At 36.0% G+C, this 27,958-nt stretch overlaps 1 protein-coding gene and 1 long non-coding RNA gene across 2 annotated transcripts in view; both read left to right on the forward strand.

Moving 5' to 3' along the window:
• The window catches only part of LOC123872028, a 76,650-nt gene that overhangs the window by 10,683 nt on the left and 38,009 nt on the right, over positions 1-27,958 (forward strand). The window lies entirely within an intron of this gene.
• Positions 1,338-23,720, forward strand: LOC123872032. The gene is made up of 5 exons (XR_006797400.1): positions 1,338-1,487; positions 2,637-2,643; positions 5,133-5,137; positions 19,679-19,691; positions 23,709-23,720. It is a non-coding gene; the product is annotated as an uncharacterized LOC123872032 (long non-coding RNA).

Raw genomic sequence — 27,958 nt, forward strand, 5'->3', positions numbered from 1 at the left:
TATTTGAACGATACCTTAACTGAATCACACGTTTTTAAAATTTTTGTCTGTCTGTCTGTCTGTCTGTCTGTCTGTCTGTCTGTCTGTCTGTTTGAAAAGGCTAATCTTTGGAACGGCTGAACCGATTTTGACGGGATTTTCACAGACAAGTAGAGGATTGACCAGAGTGTAACATAGGCTACTTTTTTAACCGACTTTCAAAAAGGGAGTTGTGTTTTTCTACCTATGTACACCGAAATCTCTGAGATTTCTGAACCGATTTGCGTAATTTTTTTTTTTAATCGATAGAGGAACTTTGCGACATTGTTTCATAAAAAATTTGGATTCCAACTGCTCAATCCTGATGCTGCAGGGGATCTGACCAATCCACGCGGGCGAAGCTGCGGGCATCAGCTAGTTTACAATAAAATACCAAAGGCGTTTAGAGAACTTCCATTAAAGGTTTTTCAAATAAGGCTTAAACGGTGGCTAATAGAAGGTGCTTTTCTACACAACAGTAGATGAATTTTTGAAATTCAAAGAATAGTTTAAATATGAATTATACTTTGGATAAATTTTGCATGCCTGATTTTGTAAGGTGAAACATTTCTACTGGACATTGTAAGAAATGTTTCTGCTAATAAAAAATCTTAAATAGCCCATTAAGTAGGTACAATGCTGGCAAAATGCGGATAGGTAGACTTCACACACCTTGGAGAACATGGGAAAATCCCAGACATGCGGGTTTTCTTACGAAGTTTTAATAACTACATTCTTAAAAATGCAAATAACTCCGAAAATTCAGAGGCGACGCCCGGGAGCGAACCCCTGACTTCCCGATTGGGAAGCCGACGTTTTAACCACTAGACTATAACCGCTGACCTGCCTATAGTTCAGCAGTAAAGACTTCGGGCACACAAACTCATTTGTGCATATATGTATAGTTACCTACTAAGATTTAAATAGCACGGAAGTGTGATGGGAAAGGATTGCTCGAACCCATGTAATGACGTTCGTTAACGCTAACAGTATGCAGGAATTCCTTGCATACGTTTAGGTCGGTACTTAGAACCGAACGGATGGACGGATACGGTTCCTTTCGCTGTTCAATTAGAGAGACGAAGTTCTGCGAAACTTCTAACTCTTTGCCCAGTAAGAGCCAATGACATTATTTTTTTTACATGGGTGCCATTGCTTTTAAAGAAAAAAAAGTCTTGGTATGTAACTAAGATTTTGAATTGCACGAAAGAGCCAAGCGATCGAAATTTGCAAACACCAGAATTTCAATCGTGAGGTTGGCTTTAAGATAGCAAGCATGTGGAATTCAGAGGTAAAATTATTCAAACCAGGAAAGCATCGTACGACATCCAAAGTTAATTGGAGACCTTGTGAGTGTATTTTGCTGGACAGCTCGGAAGTTCCAGCGAAAAGAATCAAAAAGCGGGTAGATCGGTACTGCCCATGACAGCTCGAATTTCATCTCTCGCAGCACTGCAGTCCCGTCGTGAGTCGAAATATCAGCAAATAAATAGGTACTATAAAATTAATCGTGGTAAGTATTTCAAACTCAAACTCAAACTCAAATTATTTTTATTCAATTAAACTTTTACAAGTGCTTTTGAATCGTCAAAATAATCTACCACTGGTTCGGAATGCTGTTCCTACCGAGAAGAACCAGCAAGAAACTCGGCGGTTGCTCTTTTCAAATGTACAATTTACAATAATAAATTACAATAACAATACAATTACAATTTACAATAATAATTTACAATAATAAATTTATCGGTTATCCATACTTAATATTATAAATGCGAAAATGTGTTTGTCTGTCGGTCTGCTGGCTTTTCACGGCTCAACAGTTAAACCGATTTTGATGGTACAGAGTTAGCTTACATCCCGGGGAAGGACATAGGTTTATCCTGGTCAATCAAAAAGCTCCCACGGGATTCTTAAAGGCCCATCCATTTTATCGATTTATATGAAACTTGGCACAGAGGTTGCGTTCTGGAAATTGTCGCGATGAAATGTGTCGTGAAAATAGCTCAAAAATATAATCATGAAAACGTGATGAAAACCGTTACATTGCAAAAATTATTTATTTAACACAAGATTGTTGTATCTCGCTACCGAGATTAAGACAGTAGCGTGTAGTAATTAAATGTCTAATTGATCTTATACCATCAATGTAGATGGAGCAATTTAGATGCAGTTTGCGTTCCAAGATAAGCAAAATTAGAGCTTTATAGTACAGATAGCGGGATCGCCACTAAGGAGTGGAACTTTCAACGGGAAATATATCTAGGTTTTGTTTATTAATATCCTATAGTCAGCTGCCGCGATTTCTATTACGCTTTGACCACAGTTCTTATCCCTTACTGCCAATGATGAATTTACGAGATATAGTATAACCACATACATATACAATATACATAGATAGATAGGAGTTCACAGCTTTTCAAGTTAACGCGGAGAAGTCTCTAGAAGCGGCAGTGTGAGCTAGGGTGAGGGAACTCTCGGTTTAATCCTGAATCGACGATAAATATAAATATGTAAAACTATGCTATGGTGATGTAAAGTCAAAGAAAAATAGGGCTAGTTTAGGGCAACATGCGTCAAATGTAGTTACTAACATTTGACGCCTGCCAGTGACGCTGAAGCCTCGACGTTTTGTTAGAAGTTCCGTAATTTTCGTGAACTGTGGTAAGCGGCTCCAAACATAGTTTGGTTCTAACTCAGAAAAATGCCGGCTCTTAAATGGGTCGTGCCGGCCAATATCAATGGGTTCTCGTTTGAATATCAAAGTTACACAGGCTCAAAGATTTGTACGTAAATCTTTGAGCCTGTTTACGGAAGTTTGGCAGATCACATGTTTCTAGAACGTACCTATCATGGGTTTCGAAAGGTGATAACTTTTTGAACGTACTCAATAAGGTTTTGAATTCAAATGAGAACCAAAAGAACAAGTGTAAATTAAAATTTTATAACACCCCCGACAAGTGAAGGTTACAGTTACTAGAAAAGAGCTGATAACTTTCAAACGGCTGAACCGATTTTCTTGGATTATAGCTAAGAACACTCTCGATCAAGCCACCTTTCAAGCAAAAAAAAAACTAAATTAAAATCGGTTCATTAGTTTATGAGCTACAATGCCACAGACATACACTGATACGCTCGTCAAACTTATAACACCCCTCTTTTTGGGTCGGGGGTTGAAAATACTAATCATTTACTTTATAAATTAATAATGCACACTCTTGTACTTAAAGTAAATACATACATGCAAGTTACACTGTACAATCCTTTAACATAAGCACATAAAATGCAAATTATAATTACTTAGTAGGACGTACCACATTCTTCATAGATAATCCTCTTAAGGTTAGGATTTGCCTATGATATTAATCATGACATATACGTTTAGGAAGTACCTAATGGGTTATAGGGAATAGATAAATTACTACAGTATTGCTAGGGCAAACGTCTACTGGTGACTTTTGTACAAATCGCTTCTATACAAATGCATCAACTATTTATTAACCCCTGACCCAAAAAGAGGGCTGTTATAAGTTTGACGTGTGTATCTGTGCATCTGTCTGTGGCATCGTAGCTCCTAAACTAATAAAACGATTTTAATTTAGTTTTTTTTTGTTTGAAAGGTGGCTTGATCGAGAGTGTTCTTAGCTATAATCCAAGAAAATCTGTTCAGCCGTTTGAAAGTTATCAGTTCTTTTCTAATTACTGTAAACTTCACTTGTCGGGGGTGTTACAAATTTTTAATTTACACTTGTTACAATCATTCTAATTTTATTATTTCAAACCATTTGCAAACGAATATTCCTATTAATCCTATACATAATTAAGTCAAAGTGTGTATAATTTTTGTGATGTAAATAGTGTGAACTCCGCTTAACTCTGTGTGGCATAAGTATTGTTTATGATCATTGCTTGCTAAGGTGTATTGTTATTGTATTGTATTGAGCTGTTTAAGCTGGAAACATATCACATACTATTAAACATGACTTATGGGCGAGATACTTTAGTTATGGGATGTAACTGTGTGTCTCCTCTCTGATTGAGAAGGGTTTGGTCCACCACGCTGGCCATTAGAGCATTATGTAGAACTCTAAGGCACTCAGGCAGGTTTCCTTACGATGTTTTCCTTCACAGTTAAAGCAAGTGATATTAAATTTTTTAAACGCACATTACTCCGAAAAGTTACAAGGGCAGGTTTCTTGGGATTATGGACCATATTTACCACAGATTATAATCATTCAAAACTTGCCTCGTTATTACTCTATGTCGGTACTTCTTTCTCAGGAGCGCAGCGAGCTGACCTTATGTGAACAGCTTGATCACAGTTTCCTTTAGAGATTGATTTATGAGTTGTTCCGAGTAGACGCAAGCGGTTAATATAATCGATATCGGCTCATAAATATCGATCCTATTATGTACTATATCTCTTAACTAAATTTAAATGACAGATCTAAATGTATTGCTACGTTTTCCACATCTTTCCCTGCGAAAAGGATAGATCAATCTGTGGTTTAGAGACGATGGACTACAGAATTAGCCACAGTAGGTAGTTACTTATTTCTCGTATATCATTCATGGGGTTATGGGCCATATTTACCACAGATTATAATCATTGAAACTTGTCACGTTATTACTCTATGGCGGGTAATTCTTTCTCACCTGCGAGCTGGCCTTTTGTGTGAACAGCTCGATCACAGTTTCCTTTAGAGACTGATTTATGAGTTATTCCGAGTAGACGCAAGCGGTTAATAATAATCGATATCGGCTCATAAACATTGATCCTATTATGTACTATTGTATAATCTCTTAACTAAATTTAAATGACAGATCTAAATGTATTGCTACCTTTTCCACATCTTTCCCTGCTAAAAGGATAGATCAATCTGTGGTTTAGAGACGATGGACTGCAGAATTAGCCACAGTAGGTAGTTACTTATTTCTCGTATATCATTCATGGGGTTATGGGCCATATTTACCACAGATTATAATCATTGAAACTTGTCACGTTATTACTCTATGGCGGTAATTCTTTCTCACCTGCGAGCTGGCCTTTTGTGTGAACAGCTCGATCGCAGTTTCCTTTAGAGATTGATTGATGAGTTGTTCCGAGTAAACGCAAGCGGTGGTCTTCGGTGCATAAAGATCGATCCTATTTGTCGTCACAGTTATCGCTTCACGGCTTTTTGCTTTTCATACCTAATTTAGTTTGAGGAATGCACTTATTTTATAAATTTTCATAAGTGGGTACTTATCACATTTCATTTCGAATACCTACTTACTTCAATTTTACGACTTAAGTACGTGTTTTATATCTGCGTCTTGACAGTTTTTACTTTTGAATGGGGTCATGTAAAGTATGCGAGAACTGTATTATAATTTTATTATGTTTGGCGAAATGAACGAGCTCTGTTTCTAAATAATCATACCTACTTACTTAAATCAAAGAATACTAACTTTTATCTAGATATCTGTGCTATTACTACGTAAGGAAAATCGCGTATCCCTTGCTTCACAACATAATATATAGTATCTACGCCTAGCAGTATTATGCAAAGCTCCTCTTTCTCCTTGTCCCGCTCCATTTACATAAGCGCTGTCCTTGTCCATCGTAGATGATTAAATCTGTTGAACTAAGTGTGGGAGATGTGCCTCCCATCATCATAAATGAAAATCCTTTTATAAACGCTAAGTAACTATAACTACATACCTAATTAAGCAAAGAACGATCAATCAACGATCAACGAATCGAAATGAAAACGTCAGTCTCTCAACAAAATGCCATTTGTAACTATTTTTAACCCCCGACCCAAAAAGAGGGGTGTTATAAGTTTGACGTGTGTATCTGTGTATCTGTGTGTCTGTGTATCTGTGTATCTGTGTATCTGTGTATCTGTCTGTGGCATCGTAGCGCCTAAACGAATGAACCGATTTTAATTTAGTTTTTTTTGTTTGAAAGGTGGCTTGATCGAGAGTGTTCTTAGCTATAATCTAAAAAAATTGGTTCAGCCGTTTAAGAGTTATCAGCTCTTTTCTAGTTTTCTTGTAGAAAAGAAGGTTAGATAACCGTTAGGTTCATAATATTATGTCAATAGACAAATGTCAAGCTGTCAAGATGGACGTTGATAAATACATAATTATTTATTTGAAAATGATGTTTTGGAAAACTCAGATACTTTGGATCGTCGGGGGTGTTATAAATTTTTAATTTACACTTGTTATATAATCTTTCCGGTTTTAGACTCGTTACAGCTGACGGAAAATTGATTTCCTTTAGTCCTACAGACTACAGTGACTCTGGGAGTAAAAGCTCTGTCCCAAACACTATATTATACAGTTCGTAGACAAAGACATTTTACAACAGATCCTGTGACGTTTTGCTTAGTCAAAAGCTCCCATATGAGGATGTACCTTAAAATATTTCGGAATAATAAGGTATTTCTATTGAAAATCCTTGTATAGAATGCTCGATGTCAACTGGATTCATGAACATGTTAGTTAAAGGCTTGGGTATACACAACGCGTGATGACTGCGACACGCGATTGCAAGCCATTTTAGCGTTCAAAATATCGTGAGTGATGTCATTTTTAACCCCTCACCTAAAAAGTTTATTGAAAATATTGAATCTAAATAATGGGTTTGATTCGAATATTCAAGTCTGTTAAGCATACAACAAATCAGTTAGAAAATAAAAGGGAAACTTTATTTTACGACTTGGTAAAATTAATTAGTAAGAATTTTCTTTTTAATTTTTTTAAAATGTTTTCTATGAATAAAAATTGAACGATTTTTATTTTATTTCATATTACAATTTATGAAGAGACTGTATATGAAACCGCTGAAAAATTCGACTTTTTTTCTAAAAATATGATAATCTAAACTCCGGTTATGTTCAGGATAGCATCGGTTTTAAAAACGAATCTGTAATCTGTCGAAGCTCCGGAGTTACACCAAAACCGGAATTCCGGAGCTCAAGCCCTAGTCCAAGCCTTACTTTTTTTTTTTTTTTTTTTTTTTTTTTTTTTTTTTTTTTTTTTTTTTTTTTTGACGCTGGGGAATGCATTTACGCATCCCCCCCGGAGGGAGGGTATGTGGGACTCGCCGGCCGAGAGGCGACCGGAATACCCACTAAACCCCAGCGGCGCTACTGCGCGTCGCCTGGCGACTGGGTCACGGGAACGGCCGAAGCAAACACCGTAACCCAGCCAGCGACGTCTGCCGAGGCAGACCCTCCACTGGGGACCTGCTCGGTCCCCACCACCTCCGGGACGCACCAACGAAGTGCGTCCCCCGACCCTGGGACGCGCACGTCGCCCGTGTCTCGTCCTACGCTTCGTCCACTGTGCCCTCTGCTAGTCAGAGGGACACGCGGAGAAACCTCCCCCCCTGCCAGGTCATTAGCCATAGCCAACAATATCTCCGAAGAGAAATTATTAGCCATGTTACCGGGGCGCACCGGCCCGAACACTGCTCTTCCCCTCGGACGCATCCAAAACGGACCAGCAGCATCCAGGCACACTGGGAGGTTACCTGGCTGGCGCCCCAGTCCAAGCCTTACTACTACCACGTTAGCAACAGCACCGTTACAGCCGTCCTAGTGTTTGTAGTCGGTGTCGATGTGGGTCACAATTCAATATTTATTGCACCGTCTATGGAAGAGGCATGTGCTGTCAAGTGTTTATCTATTGGTTTTCCTTATTTGTCGTATTTTACACAAAAACCACATGTCCAGCTTTGTGTCGTAGATACGAGTATATCTCTTGGTAAAGATCTAATGATAGAAATGTTTTTTATTCAGCAATGGCACACGCTTGACCACATCACACCTGATGCAAAGTGATGATCCGGCCAAAGATAAGGACGCGTTTGCCTAGAAGATGCCTATTCGATACAGATAACTAGAATACTATGCAATCACACCTGATGGAAAGTGGTGATTCGGCCTGAGATAAAGACGCGTTTGCCTAGAAGATGCGTATTCACTATTGTCTATTGTTTTGAAGATACCTACCCGGAGTATAGTTAGAAGGAAACAGAGATCGCGGAAGAGTTTTCCAAACCTAGCTCTCAATATTTTTTCATAATAATTGTTATTTAGGTATTTATTTTTATACTAGCTGACCCGCCCCGGCTTCTCTTGGATGAAAATCCTTTAGTAATCTACGTCATAAAGAATTAGAGGATGCCCGCGGCTTGGCCCGTGTGGATTTCGGTTTTTTTAGATCCCGTAGGAACTCTTTAATTTTCCGGGATAAAAAGTACCTAGCCTATGTCCTTCCCCAGGATGTATCCCAAGTCTGTACCTTTCATTAAAATCGGTTCAGCGCTTGGGCCGTGAAAACGTAGCAGACAGACAGACAGACAGATAGACAGACAGACAGACTCATTTTTAACCCCCGACCCAAAAAGAGGGGTGTTATAAGTTTGACGTGTGTATCTGTGTATCTGTGTATCTGTGTATCTGTGTATCTGTCTGTGGCATCGTAGCGCCTAAACGAATGAACCGATTTTAATTTAGTTTTTTTTGTTTGAAAGGTGGCTTGATCGAGAGTGTTCTTAGCTATAATCTAAAAAAATTGGTTCAGCCGTTTAAGAGTTATGAGCTCTTTTCTAGTTTTCTTGTAGAAAAGAAGGTTAGATAACCGTTAGGTTCTTAATATTATGTCAATAGACAAATGTCAAGCTGTCAAGATGGACGTTGCCTAAATACATAATTATTTATTTGAAAATGATGTTTTGGAAAACTCAAATACTTTGGATCGTCGGGGGTGTTATAAATTTTTAATTTACACTTGTCGCATTAATAATATTAGTATGTATACGCTACATGCAAGGTTTCTAGTTTGGATCTCTAATAATAATTATTAATAATTCGATTTATAATAGTTCATTGCTACTTTAAAAATCATTAAGATAATCTACATTTCTTTCGCTCATTTATCTTTATTTGTATTTTTAAAACTATAACATAATTAAAAGTGACAGCAAACCCATATTTAATTGCATAAGAACATGTAAAATGTTTAACTTCTGAAGCCAATATTGTGCAATCCAAAAGTTCTTTAATTATATAAACGAACTTATTAACATAATACCAACATTCCGAGTAACTGGTAAAATGGTCAACGAACTTTAAGTTCATTCATAAACTAAATGACACATCACTCCGATGACGCAGGTGTCGACGAAACTAATTAACTATCTCATTTCATTATAAAGGCAAAGAATATAATAATTAACTCCGCTATAAAAAATATTAAATAGGCAATTCAAATTCTAGCATCTACAATAAAATTAGACCTCTACAGAACTGACGAATTTATTGTATTGTAGAACTAGTTTAACCACCCCGGTTTTGCGCGGAGTTTAGCGGTATTTAGTAAATCCGAAAAGTAAGAGAGAGATGCGTGCCCGGGTCAGACAGACAGGCAACGAAGTGATGATACAATGGTTCCTTTTTTTCTTTTTGGGAACGGAACCCTAAAAAATACAAGGAAAAGTTACGAAATAAAATCTAAGTACGTTTACTATTTGAGCAACCTTTATATTGCGTTTTACTGGAAATGGCAACATTGTTGGTAATAGGTATAAGTTCAACTGTTCTTCGAATAACACCTCAGAGGTGATAAGTACTACAAAGAAAAGCCTAGAAACTTAACAAAGATGTGTAATTGGCTATTTTCCAACGGGACTTAGGACTTTACTACTTACCTAAATGTTTATCGCTAAGTTGAACTTCATGAATTCCCATTGCAGCAATAAGTAATAGGTACCTTACTGCACTACTGAACACTAAATCGAATTATATTACGTTGGTACCTTTATCCAATAATAATTAACCGTGATAATTATTATTAAAAGCTTAGCGAACTCCCCAGCGCTTTCCATACAAAGTTAGTTTGGTCACTTTACAAACCAAACTCAAAGAAATGTAGACACGTTTTAAAATCAAATAGGTACCTATCTGAGTCTATAGATTGTCCCGTAAAAACAGTGATAACTGATAAATATTTGTAACTATACATAGTTAGTAAATCTTTGAGTCTGTTAAATTTTAATGGGAGAGTATTTATACATCCATGGGGAACTCTTTGACTTTCTGAGATAAAAATTAGCCACAATACCTATCATGTCACTGTAGCCTTAGCGTAGCAGCAACGAGTTGGTAGCAGCGTGTTTTAGTGATATAAACCAATCAACAAACAAACAAACACACTACCGTATTTAAGTAGGTATAATACTTATTAGTAGTGCGTGAAGTCCAAATACTTTTTTTTACACTCCAAATTACGCAGGCGGTGCGGCGGGCGGCCGGAAAGCGGTGGGAACATCTGGTTTTAACAGAGCTCTCTCCGTCACTTACTCCATACAATCGTAGTTCCCATTTCATTTGAATATTAAGCAACCAAAGTCCATGAAATTTTGCAGACATAGTCTAGAAACTAATATCTGTGTCTGTGGTGTTTTAGATTTTTCTAAAAATATGTAGTTTTAAAATTACAGGGGCTCAAAGATTTGTATTTTTCTTTAAAAAAAGGCCCAACTTTGTGCTCGTTTTTCTAGACAACGAAGCAATTTAATGAAATTTGGAAAAACCACAGACCTAGAAAATTTAATGAATATTATGTAGTAAAAAAATTATCGTTATATATTTTATATTGTTATAATTATGTGGGAACTACGAAAACCAGAAATTACACCCAGAAATCTTGAAAATTTCGTGCTGTCTCGATTTGTGCAAGCGGGGTGGTGAAGTGCGGGGGACGACACGTGAAACTGACAGAAACTGACAGTCTAAACACACGGGCCACATTTAGACTGCACCCAACTCCAAACTTGTCGATAGGTCTAACTAAATACACTGGTACATTTCAACTTGCGTTAGACGTATGCGTTACCTACTCAAACGTTGCCTGTAGATAAAAATATGTCTCATGTTTGCTGGCAATAGCGCATGCATCAAACCCTGCAAGTTGCAACTCTCTTGCAACCTATTCCTCACGCAATACCCACAGCTTTAACATTATAATTTTTGACAATGTATACTATATGTAATGCCATATCACAGGTCACTCTCTGATTTATTGCTAACAATTTACTTCCAAATGCAAAGAAATCTAAGTGTGTTGAATTCACACTGCCCAATACCAGGACCTTAAATGACATAAATTCATTGATAAATAAATAATCATATGTTGAAAATAAAGGAGAACCCCGTGTTTCTCGGTATAATGTTAGATGCAAAGCTTCTATGGAACACCCACATATCAACACTTGATGGTAAACTCAGCTCTGCTGCTTACACTGTTAGAAAAATTCAACAGGTACTGACGTGGAAACTGCAAAAATTGTATATTTTGCCTATTTTCACTGTATTATGTCTTACGGACTCTTGCTATGAGATAAAGCGGTAGATATTGAGAAAAAAATGTATTACAGAAAAGGACAGGACGTGCAATTTATAATTTAAAACCGCGCGCTGCCATACAATAAAAATGTAAGGAAATAAGTACCTTATCTATTATCTTATAGTAGCTTCTAAATATATTTACAATTAGCTAATGCCCGCAGCTTCACTCGCGTGGATTTAGGTTTTTAAAAATCCCGATCCTTTCATTTCCCAGAACAAAAGTTGCCTCTCCGTAATAGCCCGTCCCCGGGATGCAACTTGTTTCTGTATCACGTAAGAATATTTAAACGGATGATCCTTTTCAAATCCAGAGGGATCACCAGGATTTAGGAATGCAATTTCTTACAGCATCAGGGTTGAGGTCAACGACAAAGTGTTTACTTGGTATAGATACCTTCAATATCAATTAATAATCGACACTTTTTAAATCCCATTAGCTTTAGTAGTCAGGTCCCCTGCAACATCAGGATTGAGGAGTTGGAATCCAAATTTTTTATTGAACAATGTCGCAAACTTTCTTTATCGATTAAAAAAACTACCCAAAATTACGCAGTTAGGTTACCTGCCAAACATGGTTTTGAGTCAACGGGAAGTACCCTAGAGGTTTTCTTGACACACTCGACAGACAGAGAGATAGACAACAAAGTGATCCTATAAGAGTTCCGTTTTTTCATTTTGATGTACGAAACCCTAGAAAACGTAGGAACGGCATTCCGAACCAGTGGTAAATTTTTCTGACCATCTAAAAACACTTTGAAGTTTATCATTATCAAATTTATCATTGTATTCCATTCCATTTCATTCTATTCCATTCTGTTCAAAGATAAATAGATAATAAAAATATTTGTCACCGAAACAATAATTTACGATACATCAACCAATATCAATTTTACTGATGACAATCTGACTATTACCAAAGTGAACGACTACTATAATATCTATTATATACGACTAACATAATATGTATTATAAATTGTGTGCCGTTTGCATTCTCACTAGGTTCTCATTAAGTTTGTTTTATTTGGTTAAACTTTCTGGCATTTATATTGTTATGACGTTTAATTGGCAAACAGTCTGTTTATTGGCTGAAACTCAAAAATTCAGCCAATCACAACAAAGAAAATATTGTAATAATGATTGATGCAGCTTTCTGTAATTGAAAACAAAATATTTGACATTAACTTGAATGTGACAGTGTTTTCCGAATAGGGTTGCCAGAGGCCCCGTATTTTACTGGTTACCCCGTATTTCAGGATACAGAAACCTGTAATTATGAAAATAAAATACGGGGCAAATAAAACTAAATATTTTTAGGGTTCCGTAACTCAAAAGCAAAAAAGAACTCTTATTGGATCACTTCGTTGTCTGTCAGTCTGTCAGTCTTTCCGTCTGTCCGTCTGTCCATCTGTCCTTCTATCCGTCTGTCATGTGTTCATGAACAAATATTAGTATTTTCAATTTTCAAAGTAAGATAACTACATATATCAAGTGGGTTATCATATGAAAGGGCTTTACCTGTTCATTCTAAAACAGATTTTTATTTATTCTTATGCATATTTTTTTAATGCATAACAGTTTTTGATTTCTCGAGTAAAATGTCGGAAAAAATACCCGAATACGGAACCCTCGGTGCGTGGGTCTGACTCGCGCATGGCCGGTTTTTTACAAATTCAGCAGAAGCTGGCTGGCGAAATCAAACACTGACGTTATGTCCAGTAGAAAGAATATTTTCCTTTTGCGGCAATGCGTAGCCGAAACCCACTCGATATTGATCATGGTCGTAGCCAAGGCGGCGGGGCTTAGTTTGAGGATGTAAGCCTTTTTTTATACAAGTTAGCCCGTGACTTTAATCTTTTCTAGTGGTAAGTGATGATGCAGTCTAATTTCTTGGCCGTTAGGGCCATACTAACCATATAACTAGCCATGACCGAAGCCTCCCACCAGACCAGAAATTTAGAAATGGCGACTGCGCCTGGGAAGCCGTCAAAAACCTAAGCCTAAAATAATACTTACACTATTTCTTGCATTTGCTTACCAATTTTTTTTTGGAAATATATCAAACATTTCGCGCTCACTTCACTCGCGCTTTGAATTTCTATTACTTGGTGTAAACCCCGCAATTTCGTTTGCATGAATTTAGATTTTTAAAAATTCCGTGGGGGATTTTCCGGGCTAAAAAGCCACCTAAAAAAAATGTCTGGGATGCAAGTTACCTCTGAATAGTAAGTACCAAAATTTTGGTAAAGAAGATGGGCCGTGAAAGGGTAACAAATAGATAGGCAAATAGATATACTGTCGTATTCGTAATATTAGTATGGATAGGAAGCTTTAAAAATAAAATCTTGCTATGGCTACACTCGTTTCCCTTTCACTTTAATTTTTTCTGTATTGAACCAAAAACACTTACGCTCACTGCGCTCGCGCTTTTTTATTGTTGTATTTTATCTCACTGTCAAATTGAAAGGCGAAATTCCACTAACCAGGTAATTAGCCCATAAAGTTGAGCGAATGTTTTTTTCCTCATGACAGGATTCAGTTCCGGCCCTAATAAAACCTCTCCCGCAATCGATTCCTGGCTACAGCCATAGTATTGATACTGTGAAGGTGGAATTACAAATTAAATGTAATTTTAAGTTGAAATGAAAGATTGTATGCATGAAATGTATAACATTTTGCTTTATAACACTAAGAGTTTTTAAAAGCTATTTAAATAAATAAATCTTTTATTTAAAACCACATTGCAAACACAGTTCACCAATCAAGACACGGCAACATACAGAGAAAAAATACAAAACTTACAAATAAACTGAAATATCTAAATAGGCTTTCCATGCATTTCAAAGAGAACCACCACCTATTTCTTCAAATACTTCAAATTTTCAAATTTCTTCAAATCTAAACCCCGTATTTTTGATGGTGGTAGCCTGTAAGTCAAAAAGAGCCAGGTGGCAACCCTACTTCGACCTAGACAGAATGAAAAATTGTTTTCATTACTCGGTATGCCTACTGCCATAGTGTGACAGAAAGTGTGACGGTAGTTGTGACCTCTGATTGGCCGACTCTCTTTCACTATTTGCTAAAATTGATGATTGCAACAACAATTTTTTCTTTTTGTAATCGAAAACAGAACACGGACGTCAAACATGTTGACTAATTGCAATCATTTCTGACCGGCTAACATTGTTCCGCTAGTGGCTCAAACTCACTGTCGCAGCAAGAACATGGTAAATTCAGCCAATCACAGCAATTTGAAATTTGGTTATCACAAATGTACCGATCTAGGAACCGAGAATGCACGAACCAGGGCAGATAGAGATAAGAACAATAATATCATACGTAGGAAATCGACGGGGGATCGTTGACAAGGATAGCCTGCGGCCTGCAATTAGTCACACACGTATCTTTCCAATCTGACACGTCTGCCAATGTGCAACTGTATGTGCGGTTAATATTAAAGCTTATTAAACCCCTACCCATAAAGAGGGGTGTTATAAGTTTGACGTGTGTACCTGTGTATCTGTCTGTGGCATCATAGCGCCTAAACGAATGAACCGATTTTAATTTGGTTTTTTTCTTTGAAAGGTGACTTGATCGAAAGTGTTCTTAGCTATAATCGAAGAAAATCGGTTAAGCCGTTTGAAAGTTGTCAGCTCTTTTCCAGTTTTCTTATAGAGGTTTTTGTGTCGGAGGTTTTTTAAATTTTGAGTTATTTTTCACTAAGGGATATTACTTGTATTATAGTCCGGACAGAAGAGGCATTCAAGGTTACAATAATTCGCATAGAGCCAAAAATTGGAACACCAAAAATGAATTGTGAAAAGTCCCCATCGATCCCACATTTGCAAAAAAATATATACTCAAGTTCACAAAAATGGGATTTTTGCATTTTCCAGCTAAACGATAAGTTTTATCATAAAATAGGTAAGACAAAAATTGTAGATCATAAAGTACAATGACACTAGTATTTTTAATTGCAGAAAATCACACTAATATTATAAAGGCGAAAGTTTGTATGTGTGTGTGTGTGTGTGTGTGCGTGTGTGTGTGTGTGTGTGTGTGTGTGTGTGTGTACGTTTGTTACTCTTTCACGCAATAACTACTGAATGGATTTGGCTGAAATTTGGAATGGAGATAGATAATATCCTGGATTAGCACATAGGCCACTTTTTATCCCGGAAAATCAAAGAGTTCCTACGGGATTTTAAAAAACCGAAATCCACGCGGGCGAAGCCGCGGGCATCTTCTAGTGTTACAATAAAACTTAAAGCTAGCCTTATCTAATTACTGTACAAATCATGTCCGCGTGGAATGGTGCCAAGAATACTGGCTGCATTTCCGAAAGTTTCAAAACAGTTTCCACGTCATCGTATCAAGCCGGTCTATTATTGTACTCTCAAGTAGGAAGTCTGACTGCGTGAGTGCGTTTATTTTTTATGAGTTGCATCGATTTTTACATCGCGCTGACAACGTATTTACGTTAACGTGAGGTCAAAGGCCTTTCGATTGCTTAAATAAACAAGTTTTAGCAAGATATCTTCGTCATATATGTAGTTGAGATTTGGGCAGTTTAGATCACTTATGTCCAATAGAATGATGTATGAAGGCGATGTAAGAGTACCTCAGCTATATTGTATTTTTTTTTGCATTTGGAGATAACAAAGAACACTGCACTCTATTACAATTTCTTTAATTAATTATCATTATCACACTAATATTATAAAGGCGAAAGTTTGTATGTGTGTGTGTGTGTGTGTGTGTGTGTGTGTGTGTGTGTGTGTATGTTTGTTACTCCTTCACGTAAAAACTACGGGACGGATTTGGCTGAAATTTAGAATGGAGATAGATAATATTCTGGATTAGCACATAGGCTACTTTTTATCCCGGAAAATCAAAGAGTTCCCACGGGATTTCGAAAAACCTAAATCCACGCGGGCGAAGTCGCGGGCATCGGCTAGTTATTAATAAAATATGTAAGTAACGTTTTTTTTTTAATAAAAAACTCTACCAGACCGCTGCTGGCTGCGGAGTGCCAATCACCAATCAACGAAGTCTACCAGCTAAAAGTCTTAGAACTTCGTAAATAAATTAAAGAGTTAATAAACTTTCTTCTGTTTGTCCAGGTTTTTTATTAAATTATAAATATCTACCAGACGACACTCGCAATTTTGTCTGCGTGGAATTAAAATGTTTAAAATCCCGTGGGAACTTTGATTTTCCAGCATAAAAAGTAGGTATAACTAGTCAAAAATCACATCGATCCGTTACTCTGTGGCGGCGTGTCTGAAGGACAAACCAACAAACAAATACACTTGCGAATTTATAGTGATAGACATAATATCATTTGTCCATTTTCGTCAGTCTACATTATCGTGAATCGATAGTCCACGTATCTATACCAATTGCATTAATTGACGTCAATCATCAATACTTGTATGTCACTATATCCATAGCAAGATCAAGTTGCAAGAAAAGCGGATGTACTTACGGGCAGACGGACGATTAGCATTTACAGGTATGTCTTGACGACCTTGAAAAACTGGGGAAATTCTTGCCATAACTGCAACGAATGGATAAGGTGTCTAACCTACTTACAATGCTTCATACCGTTTTGTACTTTATTGTTCAAGACTTAAAGTTATATTTTGTAAATCCTTTCGTAGTCAGCTCCACAAACTTGATATATAAGATCTTAACGGAACTCATCTCGTAAAAACTCGACTGTCCTTATCAACGTAGACGTATCACACACACGGTGGAACATCGCGTCTTTTTCATATTTTTCATACCATGAAATTTTCTTAGTAGGTATTTCAACTGTCCGTTATGGATAACATCTGTAAATTCTTTTCCTTTTAGCTTTTGCAAGATAATAATTTCTATTTTTTTTACTTAAGTTCGTAGTTACCTACCAAAGAAAGTAAAAGTTATTTTAATTAAGATCATAAAAAATACTTATTCCTTTCGTATGAGTAGGTACTTTGAGTAGGTATAATACTCGTATTATTCTTTCTATGAAGTAATTCTTTCAATTTTTTTTTTTTTCAATAATATATGTTTAGGATTCCGTACGAAAATGATATAAATGGAACCCTCGGTGCGCGAGTCTGACTCGCACTTGACCAGTTTTTTTTTTTGAAAATGTTAATTATTAAAATAAAACTTAGAGCCGTATCCAATTAAATTACTGTACAAATCGTAAGCCTGCGTGAAGTGGTGCCAAGAATACTGGCTTCATTTCTGCGCTGGAAAACCAGGCCGATCCTTTACGCAAAAAATAAACCAGCTCTATTCTCTGTTGTCTACAGTTTACTTAAAACAAGAACTTTATTCAAATCTTCCGATTTCTCTTCTTAAAAATACCACAGGGGACACAAGAAACAGTTCACATTTTTTAACATTTAAAATGAATATACTATAAAGCGAATTTAAATTACGAAATTAGTGGCACGATATTAGTTTTACGACATTAATTTCACTATCAATTGCACGTGTTCTGTGATCGAAGGTTTACACGTGCAATTGATAGTGAAATTAATGTCGTGAAACTAATTTCGTGCCACTAATTTCGTAATGCAAATTCCGCTTTACAGGTACACAAAGAGAATATATGAATATCCGTCCATTCATCCATTGTTCCGTTTCAGCGTGATTGAAGGACAAACCAACGAACAAACACTTTCGCATTTTATAAGATTATTATTAGTGACATCCGCCATATATTATGATTTATCATAATGAATTCGACTTTCAAGTTATTAATGAGTTGTAAGAGCGATACGAAACACTGCATTTTTCTTTTTTTTAACGTCGGGAAATCCTCATGGATACCACCGCACGGGGAGGTGTCGGGTGCGGTGGTTATGTCGGACTCTTACCGACTAAACTCCGCGGCTTTCCGTCTCGTACATCTCACTCTAAACAACTAAACTTTACAGACACGCTCTACCAAATTATTAATATTTGCATGAGGAAAGCGTTAGTCTAGTTTATACAGTCTTAACTCCTTTAGTTAGCGACATTGTGTTTAATGATTCGTTCTACGAAGCAGCGTGAAATACGTAATGAACCATGAAATATAATAAATATCCTTGGGTGCAGCGGTGATTTTAAACAGGTGTCCATTCATACTTGCCTCTATCAAGATAAAATCCTGTCTCATCACTAATTTTTTAAACTAAAGGAAAATTAATTCAAGCGGCTAAAGTTGCGGATAGCATCTAGTCAACCACAAAAAGTTCGATAATCTCTAAAAGATAATTTTATATGCAAAAATAGTGAAATAACATTAAGATTTATAGGTATTCTAACTGGGAGTGCCGATGCACCGAAATCGATTTCATTTAATGTTTTTCCGACTACCAATCGATGTGTAAACTACCTCTATTTATCCAATAGTCGTAACTAGCGATGACATGACTGCTAATTTTAAATCATTTTTAACCCCCGACCCAAAAAGAGGGGTGTTATAAGTTTGACGTGTGTATCTGTGTATCTGTGTATCTGTGTCTGTGTATCTGTGTATCTGTGTATCTGTGTATCTGTGTATCTGTCTGTGGCATCGTAGCGCCTAAACGAATGAACCGATTTTAATTTACTTTTTTTTATTTGAAAGGTGGCTTGATCGAGAGTGTTCTTAGCTATAATCCAAAAAAATTGGTGCAGCCGTTTAAGAGTTATCAGCTCTTTTCTAGTTTTCTTGTAGAAAAGAAGGTTACATAACCGTTAGGTTCATAATATTATGTCAATTGACAAAATATGTCAAGCTGTCAAGATGGACGTTGCCTTGATACATAATTATTTATTTGAAAATGATGTTTTGGAAAACTCAGATACTTTGTCGGGGGTGTTATAAATTTTTAATTTACACTTGTCATTTAGTGCAATCATTAGTATTCTTCACAGTGATTTCACAGTAAAAATCGCAACAATTTTTGCACTTACATTCGTTTGCTACATTAATATGATCAAGATTCAAGAGGAATAACGCTGATAATATTTCGCAGATAACTTTTCACGGAAAGTGAATGAACGTGCGAAAATTCACTTTTCGTAAAGAAGCAAAAGAATGTTTGCTACATTAATATGAATTAGATATTTCGCTTTCTAGCACGCAGCGAATTGAGTGTTCTCGCTTACAGGCTCTTTAGTTAGGGTCAATGTCCGTGCGTGCGCGAAATTTACACGATAAAGCGGCAAATGTAGTATTTTTCAAACTTTGTGAGATTTTGCTTTGTGATTTTTCATAGGCTACTTTTAAGTAGGGTAGCAAGTGTTACAATAATTATGAAAAGCCTTTTCACGTGGTTTTCCTCATGCTATCTGTGAAATGGTCCATATTTAGTCGTATTTAGTCAAAGTCAAATATTTTATTCAATGTCATGATCAACCCATTTCCGCCCCACTACTGAGTACGGGTCTCCTCTCAGAATGAGAAGGGTTTAGGCCATAGTCTGCCACGCTGGCCCAATGCGGATTGGCAGACTTCACACACCTTTGAGAACATGGAGAACTCTCAGGCATGCAGGTTTCCTCACGATGTTTTCCTTCACCGCTAAAGCAAGTGATATTTAATTGCTTAAAACGCACATAACTGAAAAGTTAGTGGTGCGTGCCCGGGATCGAACCCCCGACCTCCGATTAGGAGGCGGACGTTCTAACCACTAGGCTATCACAGCTTTTGACGTTCTAACCACTAGGCTATCACAGCTTTTATGTACCTAATTATTCAATGTACCTAAGTACAATTTTACACTTTTTAAACGTTACAAAGATGAAAGAGTAGGTAGGCACTTTAACACTGTCAGGTTGTACAGATGTGGTAACGACGCCGATTATGTCTCATACTAAGCATCTTATAACGGAGTCTGACGTAGCGTTTGTGATAGTTATGCAACTATTAATAAATTGTTTAGTGATATTATCTTGGTACACTGTTAATATAGGTAGTATTAAAAATACATTTATCAGCACGTGCAACAGACAAAGCTAAAGTCTAAAAGTATTCATAAATGCGTCAGATTGAAATCTGATTTATCTTCTTTTCGAAGTTGCTTATTTGAAATCTATTACCGAAAAATCTTCATTATTTTCTAAAATATAGGTACGTACATAAAAACTAAGCAGATGAATATGAGCAACCAAAGTTTGAGGTGTATTAGGAAAAATACCGCAAGAAAAAAGCTCTTTACTTTACATACATAAAAAAAGTAGAACAGTCCAGAAGGTAATAAAATAAAATAAAAAAGACAAAAATTCGAATAAAATAGAACATGTGCACACAAATATCACCATGCGTAGGTGTGAAATATTTATTAAAAGTTTAAAAAAAACTTGATTTTAAACATCTGGGGCAAAAGGCAACGTCCGCCGAACTAGAATGTTTATTTTATTATCGAGAGCTTTGGCGCATAAAATGTCAATAGATTTTATTAACCATAACAATCCATCTTCCACATTTTATATGTTTTGATCGATTAAGATTTATTAATCGTGCTTGATTGATTAAGATTCGATACAATTAATTATTCAAATAGGCTCTCTATTTGAATAATTCATTTAATTATATATACCTCTGTAGGTACTCCGTCTTGAATTTTTATAACTTCCGGAACGTTATCTATATATACCTATCTACTATTTATTATGTTTATATATGTATATGCTGAATTCTTTGCCTGCTCTTCTCAGTGGAATTTGTTTTCCGAAGCGATGGTAGAGTCACAGACGTACGAGTAGCATAAGAAACACTAGGTCCACATGTTTTTTTTTTTTTGGATAATTACTTTTTCTGACGACCTCATAGACGCGTTGGTAATCATAATATTAAAGGGAGGTCCCGGGTTCAATTACCGGCGGGGGCAACTTAGGAATTTTTAATCAGCTCAGGGTCTGATGGAAGCCTTCGGCCGTGGCCCGTGGCTAGACGGACCTCTTTCATCTTATCCCTAGATGAGGTAATACAGATACAGTCAAGGGCTAATTGTCGCTAAATAAAAAAGCCTGCAAAAAAACTGAATTCGACGTGGTAATTTTTGACTAAATGCTTTATGTAGCGAGCAATGAACAAGTAATATGTATCTTTAAGTACCTACTAGATTTAAAAATGCAACTTTAATGCAAGCTTTATTATTTTAAGTACTAAACCAAGACAAAAATAAATGAACAAGAAGTGCCCTGGCAGAATGCAGTGCGGCTTTTGTTCGAATGCATTGTCTAAGTAGAAAAACAAAGTTGAATGACCACACATGAGTTGGCGTGGGTGACCCTGCTTTAGGGTTGCCAAAAATCTAATATGAATAATTGTATTAAACACTAATATAGATCCCATTCCAAAGTTCAAATGAATTTAGGACGGAGATTTCTTTGCACAAAAAATGTCCTGCCGTCTTTAGTTTTACCTTAACTTTTAATGTCTATGTGAAAATGGACCTTCAAATCTCTATGTGAAAATGGATTTTATAAACAAGTGCGCTATACCTTAGGCTGCATAATCATTTGCCAGTAAAAAAACTTAAATGAAGTTTCTCCGTACACATTAGTTTCTTTATCATTATTTTGAATATTACTTACCCAAATTTAATGAAATTTCTTAGCAAAGTCGCTCAAAATATAAATTATATTTTGTGGTGTAAAAAAAAACATCCCTAACAAGTGACAACCCTATTTCACTGTGATAGTTATATTCTCACTCGCACCCCTGACACCTCTGAGTCAATATTTGGTGGTCATTTATGGTCTAATTTGAACTTGTCTGTGAGAAAATAATTGGGATTTTTTTAGAGAGTGAACTAATAACTTCTATTGATCCTATAATACTAATAATAAATATAATATGACTTTTTGAACTAACTTTCGGATGCACAATTTCCAAGAATTTTCTAAATATCCAGTTTGTCTGAGTGATTTTCGATAATATTTCGATTGCTTTATCAGCAAGAGTGAAGATTCAAGAGCACAGAATATGGGAATTGGGGTATTGGGAAGTATCTCACGTCGGCCTTTTTATAGCTAAATAAGGAGGACTTAAATAATTGATTTGAGTAAACTTTTACCAACATTATGACCTTAAACTTGAATATAGGTAATATTATTCAATACTTGAAGACCATAAAAGAGGAGGTTCTCAATACGGTAGGTACGATTTTACTACGATTTTACGTAAACCGATTTTTATATACTTATGGAAATGTAAATAAAGCTTAGTTTGAGTTGTTATCATAGAAAGACGCCGCCCTTCGCCTCCGCTCCACCAATATTATGTATTATTGTAATATTATGTATTATGTATTAATATTACCGTGGCTCCACTCTGCAAGAGTGTGATGCGCCTAAGTAGTTACACATCTACTTTCCAAGCTGTCACATAGTAACGCTAAGCCATTCTATCTAAGTAGTTTTGATAAGACCAGCTTAGGCTTAGCGGCAAAAAACTCAAACATCGAAATTGCATTAGACTAGTTTGGAGCATTAGCAAAAAGAAATTCCTTCCACTTTCGCGTTGTGATGGAACTCGTTAGTGTCGTTATATTGATCGATCCACTTTATATCTATTAATAGAATAATCGAAAAAACCATCTGAATGCATTTCTTTCGATTTCTAAATCATTCATCATCTATGCGGTAATCACTGAACTCAGAATAGGTTTAGAAGTGGCTAAGGAGCGCGAACTTATCGCCACGCAGATGTGTAATGAAACATCAAGGAGCATTATTATAAAAACAGACTTATTTGCATAGCGTTAGTTCGTTATCATCATCTCAACCATTCACCAATTACGTCCATTTACCATTACTGAGCACGGGTGTCATCTCAGAATGGGAAGGTGAGGCAATAGTCCACCAAACTTGACACTGGCCCAGTGCCGATCGGCAGACATCAAACACTTTAAGAACATTAAGGAGAACTCTCAGGCATCTATTGAGATTTTTTTATAAAAACAATTCTATTTCTGTAGCTGAATAATAAACACTGGCGACAAACTAACACAATCCCGGTATTAATAGAATTCAGATAATATTTCTATTACCTTAATATTAATTCTGTGGCATAAATTGATTTCTCGTTAAATGGCTAGTTATAAAATCGCTTGTAAAAAGTGTGGCACGTATCGTCTGAATTTCACGGGTTAACAATTTGAATATTTTTTGTTAGTTTTTGAATACAAGAAGAAATTTATCATTTCTTTTCACTTTGGTGTAAGTTTTTGTTCAATTTTATCGAGTAAACATCCTGCTGACCCTGCTGTTAAGGCAATGAATATTGTTCAAAGTCTAAATTAGACTGGGCAGATCTACAAATAACAATGGTTTTCCAAAGGAATTATATTATTGCAGACTGCGGATATCATTCAATCATTAGATATTGAAAACTAGATTATAACCCACGACCTTCCCACGACTTAGTCCGCGTTTCGATTTCTTAAAAATCCCGCGGGAAACTAAACTCTTTGGTTTAAATTAAAAGTAGAATATTTTATTTTAGCAAAAAGATCGCTTGTTTAGGATTAAAATTCCATTATCAAAAAATCACATTCGTGACAGCCCTAATAAATGGGAAATGAATCTAGCATCCTCAGTATAGTATCATTTTCCCAGGAAAGGACATTAACCACCATTAAGAGGATTTATTATTCTGTTTTTTTTTTGGGAAAAGAATAAAGATATTCACAGACAACAGTATACGCGGTTCTGCTCTAGTTATCACGTGGGAAAATTGAAATAAATATAACAATAGAATGGCGCGGTCAGTCACAAGAGCCGATAAAAGTTTATTTTTAGGGTTCCATAGGTATCCCCAATAAAAATAGGAACCCTTATAACAACACTTCGTTGTCTGTCTGTAGTGCCTGTGAGGATTCGTCAAGGAAATCAAAAATTATAGGATACTTCCCGTTGACCTAGAACTATGCGGTAGCAATATCTTTATAGTAACAGTAAATGGAAAAATCCGAAAACCGTTTTGTGATTAGGTAAATCAGAAAAAACATCAAGATTGTTAGGTATTTCTTTTTCTTGTATGGAACTCTTCGTGTGCGAGTTCGACTCGCAGCTGACCGGTTTTTTTCATCTCATATTACTCGTATGTGAATTGAATAGGTATAGAACTGTCAACACCTCGACAAATATCACTTTTCTCGCTATGACCATAAATGTTCTGTGCAAGTTGTCTGTGGGTACAAGATTTGAGTCTAGTTTGAGCTCTCAAATTAAACTTTAAAATAAAGAGAAAAGGAAATTTATTAGACCTGTTATTTACCAGTTCATAATAATTTGTAATTTCTAAGTGTAAGTACATTAAAAGCTACATTAGAAAGTACAAATTGTAACACACTTATTTATATTATGTTTTTCTTCAGCGTTAAAACAAAGTGATATTTAATTACTTAAAACGCACATAACTCCGAAAAGTTAGAAGTGCGTGCCCGGAATTGAACCCTGAACCTTCTGACGAGGCGTCTGTCCGACGTCTCAACCACTAGGCTATGATTGCTTTTTACCGTTAGTATTTTGTTTAGTATAGTATATTGAAATTGTTCATCGATTTCCTAGACTCACGACTCGCAAGTATAATTGAAATCTATTCTTGATATTGGAGAAAGCCTAATCACGTTAGATACGTATCTGGCACGTAGATAATGCTTGTTACCGTTTCTATCAAATCTGCAGTTTATTTGGATATACCGCGAGCATGTCGCAAGACAGCCACGTGTGAAGCAAAAAGCTCTGAAAGGCCCATAACCTTCTACATACTTATAAAACAAATTCGCTTCCCGCCGTCTGTCCCTATTTACGTTTAGATCTTTTAAACTACCCACGCAACGGATTTTAATACGGTTTTCATCAATATATACAGTGATTAAAGAAGAAGGTTTAAACGTAAAGTATATTGTTTTTTATTAATGTGTTGAAATATGTCGGTAGAAATTGAGCCGACTGAGAGGTTTCATCGAAAATGCCATCTTTATTCTTTAACCACACTGACACCACATTAGTAGGTGCCTAAATCTACATTGCACCCGTGTGAAGCCGGGGCGGGTCGCTATTCAATTAGTACTAGCTGATGCCCGCAACTTGTTACGTGTGGGTTTATGTTTCTAAAAATCTAACAGAAACTTTTACATTTTCCAGGATAAAAAGAAGCCAATATCACTCTCCGTTTGAGACCCATGCCAAAAATGAAGTGAATTTTACGAATTTTCTAATGTTTGTTTTATTTTGTTTCAGGTTGGTTTTAAGCATTAATGTACTCGTATGTCTACATTATCAGGTAAACCCAATACTTCAAAGAATTTAAAGTTATGACTCAAAGTTCTAACATAAAACAAAATAAGCGAAATATCATACGGAAGCTCTATGAAGAAGCACATGATTAATGTATATGCAGACGGACCGCATTAAAACTGCATGCTGACTGCAAAATTGCAGTTAGGATGCAGTTTTATTGCAACTGCATCGGAATTACTTACTGCTGATCAACTGTGCAGTCCGCATGTAATTCATTGCCTGTACTGGAATTGCATGCCGACTGCACGCGGATTGCGCAATCGGTCAGCAGTTGCGATGCAGTTGTGTCAACTGCAATGAAACTGCATCCAACTGCAATTTTTCAATCGATTTGCTGTCCAAATGCAGTCCATCTGTACAGACCCGATATTATAAAAAAAAGTCATAATGAGAGAAATACAGGTTCTGTATAACCTTTTGCCAAAGCTAATATAATATTATACTGTATATTGGAATATTTCATATAACGGAAGTGTATATGTAGTGTAATATTTACTTATTGTTGTAGTCGACTGTACATGTTATTTTTATTATAATATTTTTGTATCCGACTGTACTTTAACAAATAATGGAAATTACCAAATTATTGATAGTTAGTAATAGCAGTAGTTAGTAGAGCAGAGTCCAGAAAGTGTTTGTTTACTTTGTTTAATTACTATTTGTATTGTCCTGATTTAAAAGATCCTCCGCCCGCTCAATAGTCAGTCTTCATTAAGTCTTCATTAAGTGTTCATCCAGTCTTCGTCTTATATTCTAGTTACAAGTAATAGTTATACTCTTCGTCATAATAGTGTTATTTATATGTACGAGTAAGTCAATTTAATAAACATTTATCTTCTTCGCAAGCTGTTAAAATTTCAAGACTCCTTCTAGACACCCGAACATTACATTTTTGGTGTCAGAAGAGCGGGATAGAAATCCTGACAAACGTAATCGACGGGCATATATCCAGTTTTGGACGCTTTCATCGCGTACTGGAGGCATCTGGAAGAAGTCTAGCAGCGGACAGGCTCGAGGCATCCAGCCCTCGACTATAGCGAAGAAATCTGTTTTGAAGAGGTCACTCGAAGCAGTCAACAGGGTGCTGAGCAACCGTGGTTCTGCACTGGTATACGCCAGTACCACAGCGACAGGCCAGTTGATCTCCGGTGGCGTTCGCGCTACCACTGCTGCGATACGACGCGACTAGAAGACGAAGAGTTGAAGAACAAGACTCCGCAATATAAATAGGTACATGGTTCTACGAAAATCCAAGTGAGTCGTATAATTGTTGTTATTTATATTGTGTATATTTATTATTTTATATTTCTTATATTGTATTATGTGTGTTTTTATATGATGTGTTATAATTAATATGATTTTATAGGAGTTTTACAAAGAATTTATTTTATAGACATTTTACAAGAATTTAAGATTAATAGGGAACTGAAAGGATTATTAGGTTGAATTATTTTTTTTGAATTATTATAAAACAAAATGTCTTTAGAAGAAAGCAAAGTTTCTGGTGGATTAATTGATATAGCTCTCGCAGAACGCATGATAAATAAATATGACGGCGATAAATCAAATTTACACGTTTTCATAGATAATTGTAACAACGCGTATAATCTCTTAAATCCTATTTACAAAATAGCATTTGTCTCAGTAGTGCTATCCAAAATTGAAGGGAATATAAGGTCCACATTATTAAATAGGACATTCTCGTCTTGGGAAAACCTAAAAAATCATTTATTGGAAAATTATTCGGAAAAGAGAACTTTCGCACAATGGCAGTTAGAATTAAATTCATGCAGACAAAACCCTAACGAACCAGTTTTGAAATATTCCAGTAGAGTAGAAAATTGCTTTATAAAATTAATAAAATCTCTAGACCCAAAGTTAACAAAAGAAGCCCGAGAAGCAAACGTCGAATTACTAAAAAATCAAGCCTTGAATATTTTTATTAGCGGTCTTTTACCACAATTACACATATTATTAAAATCACAAAAACCTTTAACTTTCGAAGATGCTGTTTCTATAGCAATTTCAGAAGAACAAGAAATAAAATCTAGACAGGAAATGCATTTTAAATACAATAACAATTTAGGAATAAAAAAATGTACTAATTGTAATAAATTTAATCACCTAGCTCATCAATGTAGGAATCAACCAATGATTAGGCATCTACAAACAAATCAATCAAATAATAACATACCTACTTGTTTTAATTGTCAAAAAAAAGGGCATATGGCTAGAGATTGCTGGAATAAACCTAA

This window comes from Maniola jurtina, chromosome 14 (genome assembly GCF_905333055.1).
Source record: "Maniola jurtina chromosome 14, ilManJurt1.1, whole genome shotgun sequence".
Lineage (NCBI taxonomy): Eukaryota > Metazoa > Arthropoda > Insecta > Lepidoptera > Nymphalidae > Maniola > Maniola jurtina.